The sequence below is a fragment of the Danio rerio genome, chromosome 16 (assembly GCF_049306965.1).
Source record: "Danio rerio strain Tuebingen ecotype United States chromosome 16, GRCz12tu, whole genome shotgun sequence".
Taxonomy (NCBI): domain Eukaryota; kingdom Metazoa; phylum Chordata; class Actinopteri; order Cypriniformes; family Danionidae; genus Danio; species Danio rerio.
Genome location: NC_133191.1, coordinates 1,893,689 through 1,907,500, shown reverse-complemented (window position 1 = coordinate 1,907,500; position 13,812 = coordinate 1,893,689). Strand labels below are relative to the sequence as shown.

The 13,812-nt window shown below is 35.0% G+C and overlaps 1 protein-coding gene across 6 annotated transcripts in view; it reads right to left on the bottom strand.

Annotated features, from left to right (window-relative positions):
• The window catches only part of grik2 (glutamate receptor, ionotropic, kainate 2), a 339,915-nt gene that overhangs the window by 315,182 nt on the left and 10,921 nt on the right, over positions 1–13,812 (bottom strand). For 4 of the 6 annotated variants that reach the window (XM_073925009.1, XM_073925012.1, XM_073925013.1 and 1 more), the window contains exon 2: positions 6,953–7,049. The gene's annotated coding sequence lies outside the window, so the exon portion shown is untranslated. Of the gene's footprint in view, positions 1–6,952; positions 7,050–10,791; positions 11,005–13,812 lie in introns of all 6 variants that reach the window. The other 2 variants (XM_073925015.1, XM_073925010.1) reach the window with 2 other exon arrangements.

Below are 13,812 nucleotides of genomic sequence, written 5' to 3'. Positions count from 1 at the left end.
TAACAACTTAACATACTTGCTTACACTTATTTATTTATTTATGCATTTATTTATTTATTTATTTATTTATTTATTTATACGTTCATGTATTTATTTTATTTTTTATGCGTTTACGCATTTGCCTATTTATTTATTTATTTATGCATTCATGCATTTAGTTTTTTATTTATGCAATTATGCAATTATGCAATTGTGCATTTATTTATTTATTTATTTATTATTATTTTTGTTTATTTATTTATGCGTTCATGCATTTATTTATCATTTATTTATTTATTTATTTAAGCGTTTATGCATTTATTTATTTATTTATGCGTTCAAGCATTTATTTATTTATTTATCTATGCATTTATTTATTTATGCGTTCATGCATTTATTTATTTATTTATTTATTTATTTATTTATTTATTTATTTATGTGTTCATGCATTTCAAATGCATATTCAAATATTATTTACTGTCATCATGGCAAAGATAAAATAAGTCAGTTATTAGAGATGAGATATTAAAACTATTATGATTAGAAATGTGTTGAACAAATCTGCTCTCCGTTAAACAGAAATTGGGGGGAAAAATAAACAGGGGGGATAATAATTCTGACTTCAACTGAATATATAAATAAACGATACAAATAACAAAAAAATGTGTATGTCAGTATGTAAAAAGACCATTATGAACGCACAGAATCGATGGAAACACAAATATAAACACTACCAAACAAAGCAGGACTGATGTGAAATAACTAACTCCCGTCAGATTATTGTGCTATGATTCAACTGAAGAGTTGCTCACTCATTCCTCAAACAGTTTGCTTACTGCATGTTCGAAAATTCAACCACATTTGTGATGCTGGTTTTCGGGTACATCCAAGAAAGAAAAAACAGCCTTTCTGTCACCTTCCAGCACAATACAAGCACAAAGTCTCTCTCTATGAGCCTTAAAGTCTGCATGAAACAGAAGCTGCTACCATTTTTGCTTTGTTTTTTTTCTGTATTGTGATGCAGTTCCTAGAGAAACAGAATATTAAATTAAACAAAGGTGGGCGTGGCTTGTTTTCGTCTACTGTGAGCGGATTGGATGTAGTAAAGTAGGCGTTTCATTCAGAAAGATTGGGAAAAGGGATTAGGGGAGAGTTTTACAACCTGACAGACTCCTCCTCCTTTCCATTTCTGTTAGTTGACAAAACTGACAGCTGGAGGGGGCGTGGTTAAGTATGCTAGCCACGCCCAATACCTCAGACAGACCTAATCTGACGATTTCACTGTAAACTAACAGAAAGTGCATTTGCAGATTTCAAGTAAAGATCATAAGGACACACTATTGTTTGTGTCTTAATGACATGCACAGGTGAATGGCTCACCATTATGGTTAGTTTTGATTTCAGGTGCACTTTAAATGAGGCTTTGACCAGGAATGTCTGTGATCTGAGCTACAGTGCAAATAATGAGATGGAGACAGGAAGAGACTTTCTGCTGAAGAGCATTCGAAGCAGTTATGACAGCTCTGGGGGTCTTCTAAAGGACACTTTCAGCTGTGTGTGCGTGTGAGCGACTGTGTGTGTGAAGCAGAATCTCTGACTGAAAGAGAGAGAGAGAGAGAGAGAGAGAGAGGAAGTGATGGAAGCAAGGCGTCTCATTGCTTTTTCCCCTCTCTCTTTAATTACAAGCAGTCTACCATGTCGGAGAGGAAATTAATTATTCACCTAATCTGCCACAGGAAGAAGAATCACGTCTAATGAAACACACCAACAGCGCAACAAACAGTCAGACACACACACACACACGACACCATAAATAAGCAAGCAGATACTGTAAATGTATAGAAGAGTTGCTTAACTGTGTCTAATGGCAAAATTAACCTACGTATGGATGGATGGATGGATGGATGGATGGATGGATGGATGGATGGATGGATGGATGGATGGATGGATGGATGGATGAATGGATGGATGGTGGTTGGTAGATGAACTTGAAGAGAGCTTGTTTATTTGTTTGTGGAAAGAATAATAATATTAAATAATATATTTTTTGCTATGTGTTATGTTATAATTACATGTTAACGAAATATTTTTACTCTAAATAAGACTAAAATGTGGTATAACAAACATAAGCATAAATAATTAAATGATTGAATGAATGAATGAATGAATTATTATTATTATTATTATTATTATTATTTTAAAATAAAAGTTATGTGTTAAATAAGACTAAATGCGGTATGATAAACATAAATAAATGAATGAATTATTCTTTTTTTTTATTAAATAATAGTTATGTGTTGAATAAGACTAAAATGTGGTATGACAAACATGAGCATAAATAAATGAATGAATGAATGAATTATTTAATTATCTATGTAATTAATTGTTATGTGTTATAATAACATGCTACCAAACATTTGACTAAAATGCGGTATATCAAATATAAGCATACATGAATGGATTAATGAATTAATGAATTATTTAATAATTATGTGTATTAATAATGTTAATCCTATATTTTACCCTAAATAAGACTAATAATAAATTCATTATTAGTTTTCATTTATGCTTACATTTGTTATACTGCATTTGTTATACTGCATTTTAGTCCTATTTAGGGTAACCAGATATTTAACCCTAAATAGGACTAAATGCTATAACCAATATAGGCATGAATGAATGAATGAATGAATTAATTAATTAATTAATTAATTAATTAATTAATTAATTAATTAATTAATTATTAATTTAATTAATAGTTATGTGTTATAATTACGTTAACCATATATTTTACCCTAAATAAGACTAAAATGCAGTATAAAAAATATAAGCATAAATGAATGAATGAATGAATGAATTATTTAATTAATTCAATTATTAGTTATGTGTTATAATTACATGTTACCATATATTTTACCCTAAATAAGACTAAAATGCAATGCAACCAATATAAGAATGAATAAATGGATGAATGAACAAATGAATGAATGAATGAATGATTGAATAATTAAATGAATGAATAAATGAATGAATGAGTAATTTAATTAATAGTTGTGTTATAATTACATGTTAACCATATATTTTACCCTAAATACGACTAAAATATGGTATAACAAATATAAGCATAAATGAATGAATGAATGAATGAATAAATTAATTAATGAATTATTTAATTATATATGTAATTAATTAATAGTTATGTGTTATATAAACATGTAAACCATATATTTTACCCTAAATAAGACTTAAATTGGGTATAACAACTATAGCATAAATGAATGAATGAATAAATGAATGAATTGTTTGTTTGTTTTGTTTATTTATTTATTTAGTTAAGTTATGTGTTATAATTACATGTTAATCATATATTTAACCCTAAATAAGTCTAAAATGCGGTAAAACAAATATAAGCATATCAGAATGAATGAATGAATGAATAGCTATGTGTTATAATAACATTAACCATATATGTTACCCTTAATAATACTAAAATGTAAGCATGAACGAAAGAATGAACGAACGATTAATCGAGTGAATGAATGATTTTGTAAACCCATAAATTGACTTCCACAGTATTAGTTGATCCTACTATGGAAGGCGATGGTTACAGGTTTTCAGCCTTTTCCAAAATATTTTCTTTTGTGTTCAACAGAGGAAAAAAGGTTTATTATGACCACGTGAGGGTGCGTAAATAATGCGTAAAAGTATGTAACATAGGCTCATTGTGAATATACAGCCCTGTGTACATTTCTGAAGAGCGTGAATTATGTAGCCAGAGGTACGTATGGCTGCATTTCATCTTTAAAATGAATGCTACGAGGGCGGTATGACCCTGCTTCTGTTCATTTTAGCGCTACCATCTGACCGCTTACCTCCATGTGGATGGCTTTTCTGCTGTTAGCAGTTTGTCAGTCAGTCAGACAGCGACCTCAGGTGGATTTATGCGAGAACAGCAGGCGCGAATGGCATTTGAGATCTGAAAAAAGCATACACAGATGGATTCACGAAAACAAAAACTATATAAAGAAGTGCCTCCAGGGACGTATTTGGCACTCTCCAGAAATGTATATAAAGGTACATATCCCCAATGAGCCTGGGTGGGAACTATCCAGTTAAATAACATTAACTAATGGACCGTCATTGTAAAGTGCTACCACATAATACACACACACACACACACACATTTTTACACTCCAAAACATTACTTTTCCTCAATAAAAACGAGGGGGAGGGGGGTTGTTTTATGTTCAAATTTGTAAAAACAATTGAATTAACCTAATCGATTTGTGTTGGGACAACATGAAGGAATTGTGTGGAGCCCAATTGCTTTAGTACACCCTAAATCCGTCCCGATCCTTGATGTATGTTTCACTTAATAATCATTTTACATTATTTATGAATAATTGTCATCACCTATGGGACGTCGCAAAATGCCTAATGCGCTACAATCTGACTTGCGACGTCTCTCCCGTTTCCACAGTCTCGCATCTCTTAAATAAACAGCGGGAAACACATCAACAAGCGGCTTATCTCTGATCCTGTGTGGCGCGAGACTAATTTCTAGTTTTGAACGTCCCGTGTTCACACCAATTATTTATGGTGACATCCCTATTAAGATCCCTCGGCTGCTTTTTGAATTAGAGAAGCGCTAATAAGGTCTTTCAGCAGTTTATACACTGCAGTCTGTAGACTTTAATGAGCCCCTGGTCGCCCCTATTATCCCAAACAAAGATGGAGGTGGATTACTGGATCAGCCCTGCTCTCAGACCTCCTGTCATTCTCTCTGGAAACGGAGCAAAAACAAGCACTCTCGTATTTATGAATCTTCTGCCGTTCCCCGCGTGAGCGTGAATGTGCTGTGTCTATGGAAAACGCAGGAAGGTCTTGCTGGTTTTTAAACACTGGGGAAATGCTGGGAGTTCTGTCTGCTGGAGCCTTTTTGGGGTTTGTTGTCCAGTGCATTATTTCTGAAAGTTTTCAGTATTTAGATTTGTTTTTAAGAACGTATGAACATTTATTTACGCTTGTATATATCATCTTTGCATCAAATTTCTTACAATGGAAGTAATAGTAAAGAAGGTTGCTGGTTTGAGTCCCGGCTGGGTCAGTTGGCATTTCTGTGTGGAGTTTGAATGCTCTCCTCGTGTTGGTGTGGGTTTCCTATGGGTGCTCCGGTTTCTCCCATAGTCCAAGCACATGCGCTATAGGGAAATACTGGGTTACAGTTGGAAGAACATCCACTGCGTAAAACATATGCTGGAATAATTGGTGGTTCATTCCGCTGTGGTGACCTCTGAAATAGAGACTAAGTCGAAGAAAAATGAATGAACGAATGTTGCATGAGGAAAAAAAAATATTGCTGCAAATTTTCCTCCGCCGTTCCTGATTGCAGATCTTGGTCAGGTTGGGTGGTAAACGTTGGTAAATAGCCATTTCAACGTCTATCCAGCGATGCTCAATTGGGTTCAAGTCAGGGCTCTGGCTGGGCCATTCAAGTCACAGAGTTGATGTGAAGCCACTCCTTCGTTATTTTATCTGTGTGCTTAGGCTCATTGTCTTGTTGGAAGGTAAAGCTTCAGCCCAATCTGAGGCCCTGATCACTCTGGAGAAGGCTGATACCATGTGACCATGTGATATTACAGGTTTTCTTTTTTAATAAATCTGCAATAATATCAACAATTATGAATTTTTTTGTCAGTATGGTGTGCTGTGTGTACATTAATGAGGAAATAAATTGAATTTAAATGATTTTAGCAAATGGCTGCAATGTAACAAAGAGTGAATCATTTAAGGGGGTCTAAATACTTTCCGTACCCACTGTAAATATGTAAATACATATGAATGTACATGTGTTTTTGAATAAAAAACAAATATAAATATTAAAAACTATGGAGTCAATATAGGACCATATATACTTGCAAAATAAAAGAAAGTTTTGCAAAAAAATATATAAAGTTTAAACAAAAATAAAAATAAATAAAAAAATAAAAAGAAAGAAAGAAAGAAAGAAAGAAAGAAAGAAAGAAAGAAAGAAAGAAAGAAAGAAAGAAAGAAAGAAAGAAAGAAAGAAAGAAAGAAAGAACTGTAGGATGGGAAAATTTATTCATTCATTCATTTTCTTTTTGACTGAGTCCCTTTATTAATCTGGGGTTGCCACAGCAGAATGAACCGTTCAAAGGAAAATTAAATATTGAGAAATAAAAATAAAATTTACTACCAAAAAAAAAGAACTACAAATAAAAATCAAGCAGTGCAAAAAAAAAAACTAAAATATTTGCAATTAAAAAAATAAATAAATATATATATTTTCTTCTTTTTTTGCAAACATTTTAGTTTTTTTTGCACGGCTTGATTTTTATTTGCAGTTCTTTTTTGTTTGCAAATTTAATTTTTATTCAAAACTTAATTTTCCCTTTGCAGTTTCTTATTTTTGATAGCAAAATTTATTTTTATTTCTTAACGATTATTATTTTTTTATTTTTTTGTGATTTTTGGAGATTTACATTTTTTTAGCTCAATACTTACTTTTTATTTGCAAAGCTTTCATTTATTTTGCAAGTGTATATGGCCCTAGCTTGACTCCATAAAAAAAGTTTCAAGGATTTAAGATTATGATGGTCATTAAATGCATCGTAACAGTCTTGTGTCTACAGTCTTTGGTGAAACATAATTTTAATGAAACTTCAATAGAAGATAAATGAAAGACATTTAAAAGCATGTTAACAAAATTAAATGTCATTTACTAAAAGCTCAGAGTGCTAAGTTTAAGTCGTGTGTGTGTTTGTGTCTGTAGAGGCAGAAGGAAGAGGCAGACGGCAGTAAGAGACTGTGCTGAAGTGTCCATTGTGAAAGCATGGTGACAGCTGAGTGTCTGTTTTCTGGACAGCTGAGCAGTGGACAGCAGCACTTTTCATTCACACCTCCAGAGGATAAAGAAAACAAGCATCAGATCTGAAGTGGAAAGCAAGCTTACCTGCTGCTGCTGACCAGTATAAGAGAGGTGTGAAGAGCAGTTTCTGCCAAAGCGGGTGATTTCGATGGGATACTCAACGCAGAGTGTGCAAATAAACCTGAAAATAATAATAATAATGATTGACTGACTTTTTTTTTTCAATGATTTACAAAAGATGCCTACTTAAATCGAGGACAACACATACACTTAATACACTTCGTTAAACATCTCATACAAAGCAGAGATCAGTATCCTATAATGCAATTCACAATAGTAAAAACATCATGTGACATCATGCTGAATTAAACCCCCAAATGTATAAGTTTGACACTTTATTTATTTCTAAAGAAATGACTAGGAATAAACTCAACTATACACAGCAAGCCTAATAACCATTTGCCTGTACAACATATTGCAAAAGTATTGTCCAGATGTCAAGGCCGGATAAAGCATATGGGCAGTTGGGCACTTGACCAGGGGCCACATCCAAGAGGGTACCAACCATGTCCAGACAGGGCACCATATAGGGCTGCATAAACGGATTCAAACTGAGTCAAATGTTGTGCAATGGCAGAAAAGTCTGGTGTGAAAAGTTAAAACTCGCATCATCTTTTCAGACAAACTTTTGTCAAGAGCAGAACAGAATGGAGGCTTATTTATAAACCTTGCATTCTGAGAGTGTCAGTGCAATTCAACTGTCTGTTGAAGATTAAAAGACATCATTATGAGAAATATAATGAATTTAAACACTTAAACAAGGACGAAAAACACTTTTGATGCAGCAAAAGCTTGAGATGAATATTACTCTCAATGCAAATCAATTATAGGTTTACAAGCTACATGTCAGGATCCGGCCATGTGTGTGACTAGAACCCCCAAAACTTAAGTTGCATGGGTACATTTGAGTATATTTTAACTTAAGTCTTAAGTCACTTGGGTATATTTGTAGGAATAACCAAAAATTAACTGTAAGATGCACAATTATTGATATTTATTTTATGCCCAAGATTATTACAGTTTGAAATAAAGATCATCTTCTACGCACACGTTGTACATTTCGTGCCATAAATATATAAAATCAATTTGTCTGATTAGAAACGTGCACTGCTATGACCAATACATTATTTGTTTTTTGAACCCCCTGATTACAGATATTCAAATAGGTACATCTCGACCAAATATTGTCCAACTCATAAATCAATGGAAATCACATGATGCCCAAATATTAATTTCAAAACAATTTGACCCTTATGACTGGTTTTGTGGTTCATATGGAGGATTGGTTGGTTGGTTTGCGGGAAGGCTGGTGGGTTGGTCGGTCGGTTGGTTGGTGGGTTGGTTGGTTAGTTGGTTGGGCGATTGATTGGACAGTTGATCGATTGGTTGGTTGTTTGGTTAATTGATTGGTTGGTCGATTGATTAATTAATTGATTGATTGATTGATTGATTGATTGATTGATTGATTGATTGATTGATTGATTGATTGATTGATTGATTGATTGATTGGTTGGTTGGTTAGTTGGTTGGATGGATGATTTGATGGTTGGTTGGACAGTTAGATTGTTGGTGGGTTGGACGTCGGTCGATTGATTGATTGATTGATTGATTGATTGATTGATTGATTGATTGATTTATTGATTGATTGATTGGTTGGTTGTTGGGTTGGTTGGACAATTTAAGGGTTGGTGGGTTGGACGATTGGTCAGTTGATGCATTGATTGATTGATTAGTTGAATGATTGATTGGTTGGTTGTTTGGTTAATTGATTGATTGATTGATTGATTGATTGATTGATTGATTGATTGGTTAAATGATTGGTTGGTTGATTGATTGATTGATTGATTGATTGATTGATTGATTGATTGATTGATTGATTGATTGATTGATTGATTGATTGATTGATTGATTGATTGATTGGTTGATTGGTTTGATGATTTGGTTGGACAGTTAGATGGTTGGTGGGTTGGATGTCAGTTAATAAATGGATTGGTTGGTTGGTTGGTTGTTTGGTTGGTTGGTCGGTTGGTTGGTTGGTTGGTTGGACGGTTGGTTGGTTGGTTGGACGGTTGGTTGGACGGTTGGTTGGACGGTTGGTGGGTTCGTTGGTTGGTTGGTGGGTTGGTTGGACGGTTGGTTGGTTGGTTGGACGGTTGGTCAGATGATGGATTGGATTGGTTGGTTGGTTCGTTAGACAGTTGTTGGGTTAGATGGTTGGTTGGACAGTTTAAGGGTTGGTGGGTTGGACGATTGGTCAGTTAATGGATTGATTGATTGATTGATTGATTGATTGATTGATTGATTGGTTAAATGATTAGTTGGTTAATTAGTTGGTTGGTTGATTGATTGGTTAAATGATTGGTTGGTTGGTTGGTTGATTGATTGATTGATTGATTGATTGATTGATTGATTGATTGATTGATTGATTGATTGATTGATTGATTGATTGATTGATTGATTGATTGATTGATTGATTGATTGATTGATTGATTGGTTTGATGATTGGTCGGACAGTTAGGGTGGGTGGTGGGTTGGACAGTTGGTCAATTGATGAATTGGTTAGTTGGTTAATTGATTGGTTAGTTGGTTGATTTGTTGTTTGGTTGGTTGATTTATTTATAAATTGATTAACAAACTGATAGATAGATCGATTGGTTGATTGGTTGATTAATTGATTGATTTTCAACTTTAAAAATATTTGATCCCCCTGGTCATCAAGATGATATTTAGCCATTCTAAAATGAACTGTTATTACTCATGAGGCGTGAGTAATTATTCCACTAATGTGAATAGCAAAATTTATAATCACTATATCATGCTGCAGCCAGTGCATTATTACAGTGGCATTATTGTGACTGTATATCTTTTACAATGTCATGAGTGCATTTACTAATTAGCAGAAATGCAATTAAAGTAAGGCGAGAAGGAACCGGGCCAGATCACAGGTCACAGTCCTGTCTGCGAGTATCTTGGATGCCGTTCACAAGCGTACCCTTTAACTCATCATTCTAGACCGTCTTAATAAGGCCGGTTAGATGCTGGCTGTCAGTGGGGAATAGGATTACAAAGAGCCAAAAGAGAGAGAAGATTGCTCGCTAGGAGAAGATTGCAGTGCCCTCATCATTCCCAGCCCCCGAATAATTGTATGAAATCGCCAGCTGGGGGAAAAAAATATATGTTAACCGTTGATTGTGGAAGTGAAGCGGCTGCCTCTAGGGGTTTGTTTTATGTAATTTTACTTCTACAGCACACTCTAATTCAGATTTAATCACCAGAGTAGAAAGCGAAGTCCAGGTGATTGTACACTCACACTATAAGTCAACGCCGCTGGTGGAAACACCTTTGCAGAGACGAAAATAAAGCAACTAAACGCACTGACTTTTTCTGTTACAAATAGGCCTGTTCTTGTCTCCAGGCTGTGAAAAGACTTATTTTCCTGCTCCAGAAACAGTATTGTTGAGTAAGTGTTGCTCAAACAAACACAGCAACGTTTTACAAATTACATATTGAAGCAATGTTTTCAATGTCTACATATTGACGTATTATTTATAGTTTCATCTGATGCATGTAGATCCTTGCAGAACAGCTCTGCCATTTAATGCATGCACCAGGTATGTTGACAATAACACAAAGGGACCAAATTATGTCATCTGCATACACATGAACCAATTAAAAGGTAACTACTCTGAGTGTCATGCATGTAGTGCCATTCCTCTCTAGTGGTGCATGCACTAATTACGTATTAATGCATATAATTACTGTTATATTTGTATAACTAATGTTGATTTTTGTAAAAAGTGTGTGTGTGTAAATAATTGGAGCTTATTGTAAAGTAAAAAATATACAGTAAATGAATTACAAACCAGTTTGCTGTGGTGGATCCTGTCTCGCCAGATGTGTGTGTTGCCTGTGCACGCATCAGATACAATATTCTAGGCAGTTTGATGGGATTGCATCCACTTTTCTTTCCGTTCAGCCCCCTCATTGAAAATGAATTGTACATTGTTGCTTCCTTTCGCTTTGGCTGCTTCCTGCCCGCACGGTAGAAATAAAAAGGCTATGAAAAATACCTCTTTCTGCAAGAGGAATGAAAAATGTGACAGGGATGATAATAGCAGCCTACAGATAAGGTCATTTTGATCGGAGCACAAAATAAAACGCATCTAGCATACATTCACTTGTGTATAGTGCTATTAAAAAGAAAGCAGAACTAAAAATAAAAGATTTACAGAACAGCAGTGCCTTTGTATTTGTCCAGACAACTTGATAAGATAATCTGTCATAAACCTGGCATAAACATGATTGTCACAAAGCCATTATAATTGTGTCATGAATATTTTTCTGATCACTTTTTTTTAGGGATAACTACATTAAATCTATCAGTAATTGTGTCAATGCTTTTAATTATTTTATAACATCCTCACTAGAGTTGGGCAAGTTACTTTTAAAAAGTAATCGATTAAGGGCCTACTATGCTACCCGAACCGTGCCCAGGCTTGTTTCCTGGATGGTTTGAGAAGTGTGAGTGCGCTGAATCGGTCTCAAGCACGGTTCACTTGGCCGGCCCTGGCCCGGTTGGAAGAGGTGTGCCTGAGCGCGGTTCACTTGGGCTTTGGCGCGGTACGCTTGTGTGTGAGTGCAAAACGCACCAAAGCCCGAAACTGAAAGCGAGACGTGACTTTAAGGGGCTGTTTCATCTGGATTTATTAATCATTCTTACAGTTCAGTGAACGCAAACTGCCGTACTTTATTAAAGACGCAAACTCCTCACTGCACCACAGCTGCACCTTCAGCAGACCTCCTCATTCCTGCAGCACGAGGGCTTTATGATTGTTTATGAGCGCCAAAAGTGGCGGATCTGTTCGGCGAAATATCTGACTGCGTGTCCCCGCATCTCTAAGGACTGTTTGGCGAAATATTTGACTGCATGTCACTGCATAACAAACAACTGACACGATATAACTGGAGAAATCTCCACTGTGCTGCCGAGTGAGAGAGCGCTTCTCACTGAACAGCGCAGCAGCGATGACGTAAGCGTGCCCAGGCCTGATTGTGGTGTGAGTGAGGGCCGTCGGGGGAGACGGGAGGGGGGACAAGCGTGCTTTGGCCCGGTTCGAGGCAACTGTACCTAGTGTGAGTACGGCCTAAAATGACTGATTGCTACTGGAAAATTGTAATCTGATTACATTACTAATTACATATTGTAAAAAGTAATCGCATTACTAATTACTTTGCTTTGAAGTTATTCTTTTAAAACACCTAAAATAAAAATACAAAATAAACTGAAGCTTTTTCAGTAGTTTAAAATTCACTGAATTACATTACAATGGGTTTAACATAAGCATAATAGATAAAGAGATTAGAGTTAGAGATTGAGTTATTCCCCCTAAACTTTAAATTCTCTCACCATTCACTTGTTTCAAACCTATTTTTCTAACACACTTAATAACATCGAGTGCTTTACATATGTCATGATTATAAAGGTATCATGACAGGCTCATGGATGCCTCTTTAAAGTAAAATGTTATGGCGCTACTTGCATGCAACTCTAATAGTTAACATTTAATAAGTCTATATTTGTATAGATTTGGTTTGGTCCCAAGATTGTGCTACCCACTGCGCCACTGTGCTGCCCCATAAATGAAATTATAAATTATAATTCATATAACTTATGAGGCAGTGGCGCAGTAGGTAGTGCTGTCGCCTCACAGCAAGAAGGTTGCTGGGTCGCTGGTTCAAACCTCGGCTCAGTTGGCGTTTCTGTGTGGAGTTTGCATGTTCTCCCTGCCTTCGTGTGGGTTTCCTCCGGGTGCTCCGGTTTCCCCAACAGTCCAGAGACATGCGGTACAGTTGAATTGGGTAGGCTAAATTGTCCGTAGTGTATGAGTGTGTGTGTGGATGTTTCCCAGAGATGGGTTGCAGCTGGAAGGGCACCCGCTGCGTAAAACTTGCTGGATAAGTTGGCGGTTCATTCCGCTGTGGCGACCCCAGATTACTAAAGGGACTAAGCCGACAAGAAAATGAATGAATGAATAACTTAACTGTAGTCTCTGCAAAAGTAAACGTAATAATCAGTGGTAAAATAAGAGTAATAATAACTCTTTTCCTTTTAATAAAGTGTATTTTTCTAACCTATATATGTACAGTACAGTACGTATAATATTTATACTGCAGAGTGTGTTAAAAAGCAGATCTTTAATCTGTGGAAAGTGCTCAAACACAAGGCTTCATTGTTTACTGCACACACCTCCAGTTTTCTGCAGTAGAGCAACCTTGTGAATCTTCCCATCTGTGATGCGATCCGCAACACGTTTTATGTGGTCAGAGCCAAACATTTCTGCTCGATTCCAGGTCTGTGTTAAAGGCTTGGTGTGAAAGGGGCCTGCATAATTAAAATTAGACGCGAAACAATCATAATGAATGTAGGTTTCAAGAACTGGCGGAAAAACATTCAAGCGTTCACACTCTATGACATTTGCAACCAAAAACATATTTATAATATGACTAACAAGAATATCAACATAAAAGCTCAGTATAAGGTACACTCTGTTTGTTCAAACACTTTATTTAAAGTACATCTGAAATCAAATCTAACCATGTTCGATCTAACCATCATCACCATCATCATCATCATCATTATTATTATTATTATTATTATTATTATTATTATTATTTGTTATTATAATTATTATTATTATTATTTATGTTATTGTTATTATTATTATTATTAATAATATTATTTGTTGTTGTTATTTATATTATTGTTGTTGTTATTATTTATATTATTATTATGTATTATTATTATTATTATTATTATTATTATTATTATTATTATTATTATTATTATTATTTATTGTTATTATTTATACTATTATTATTATTAT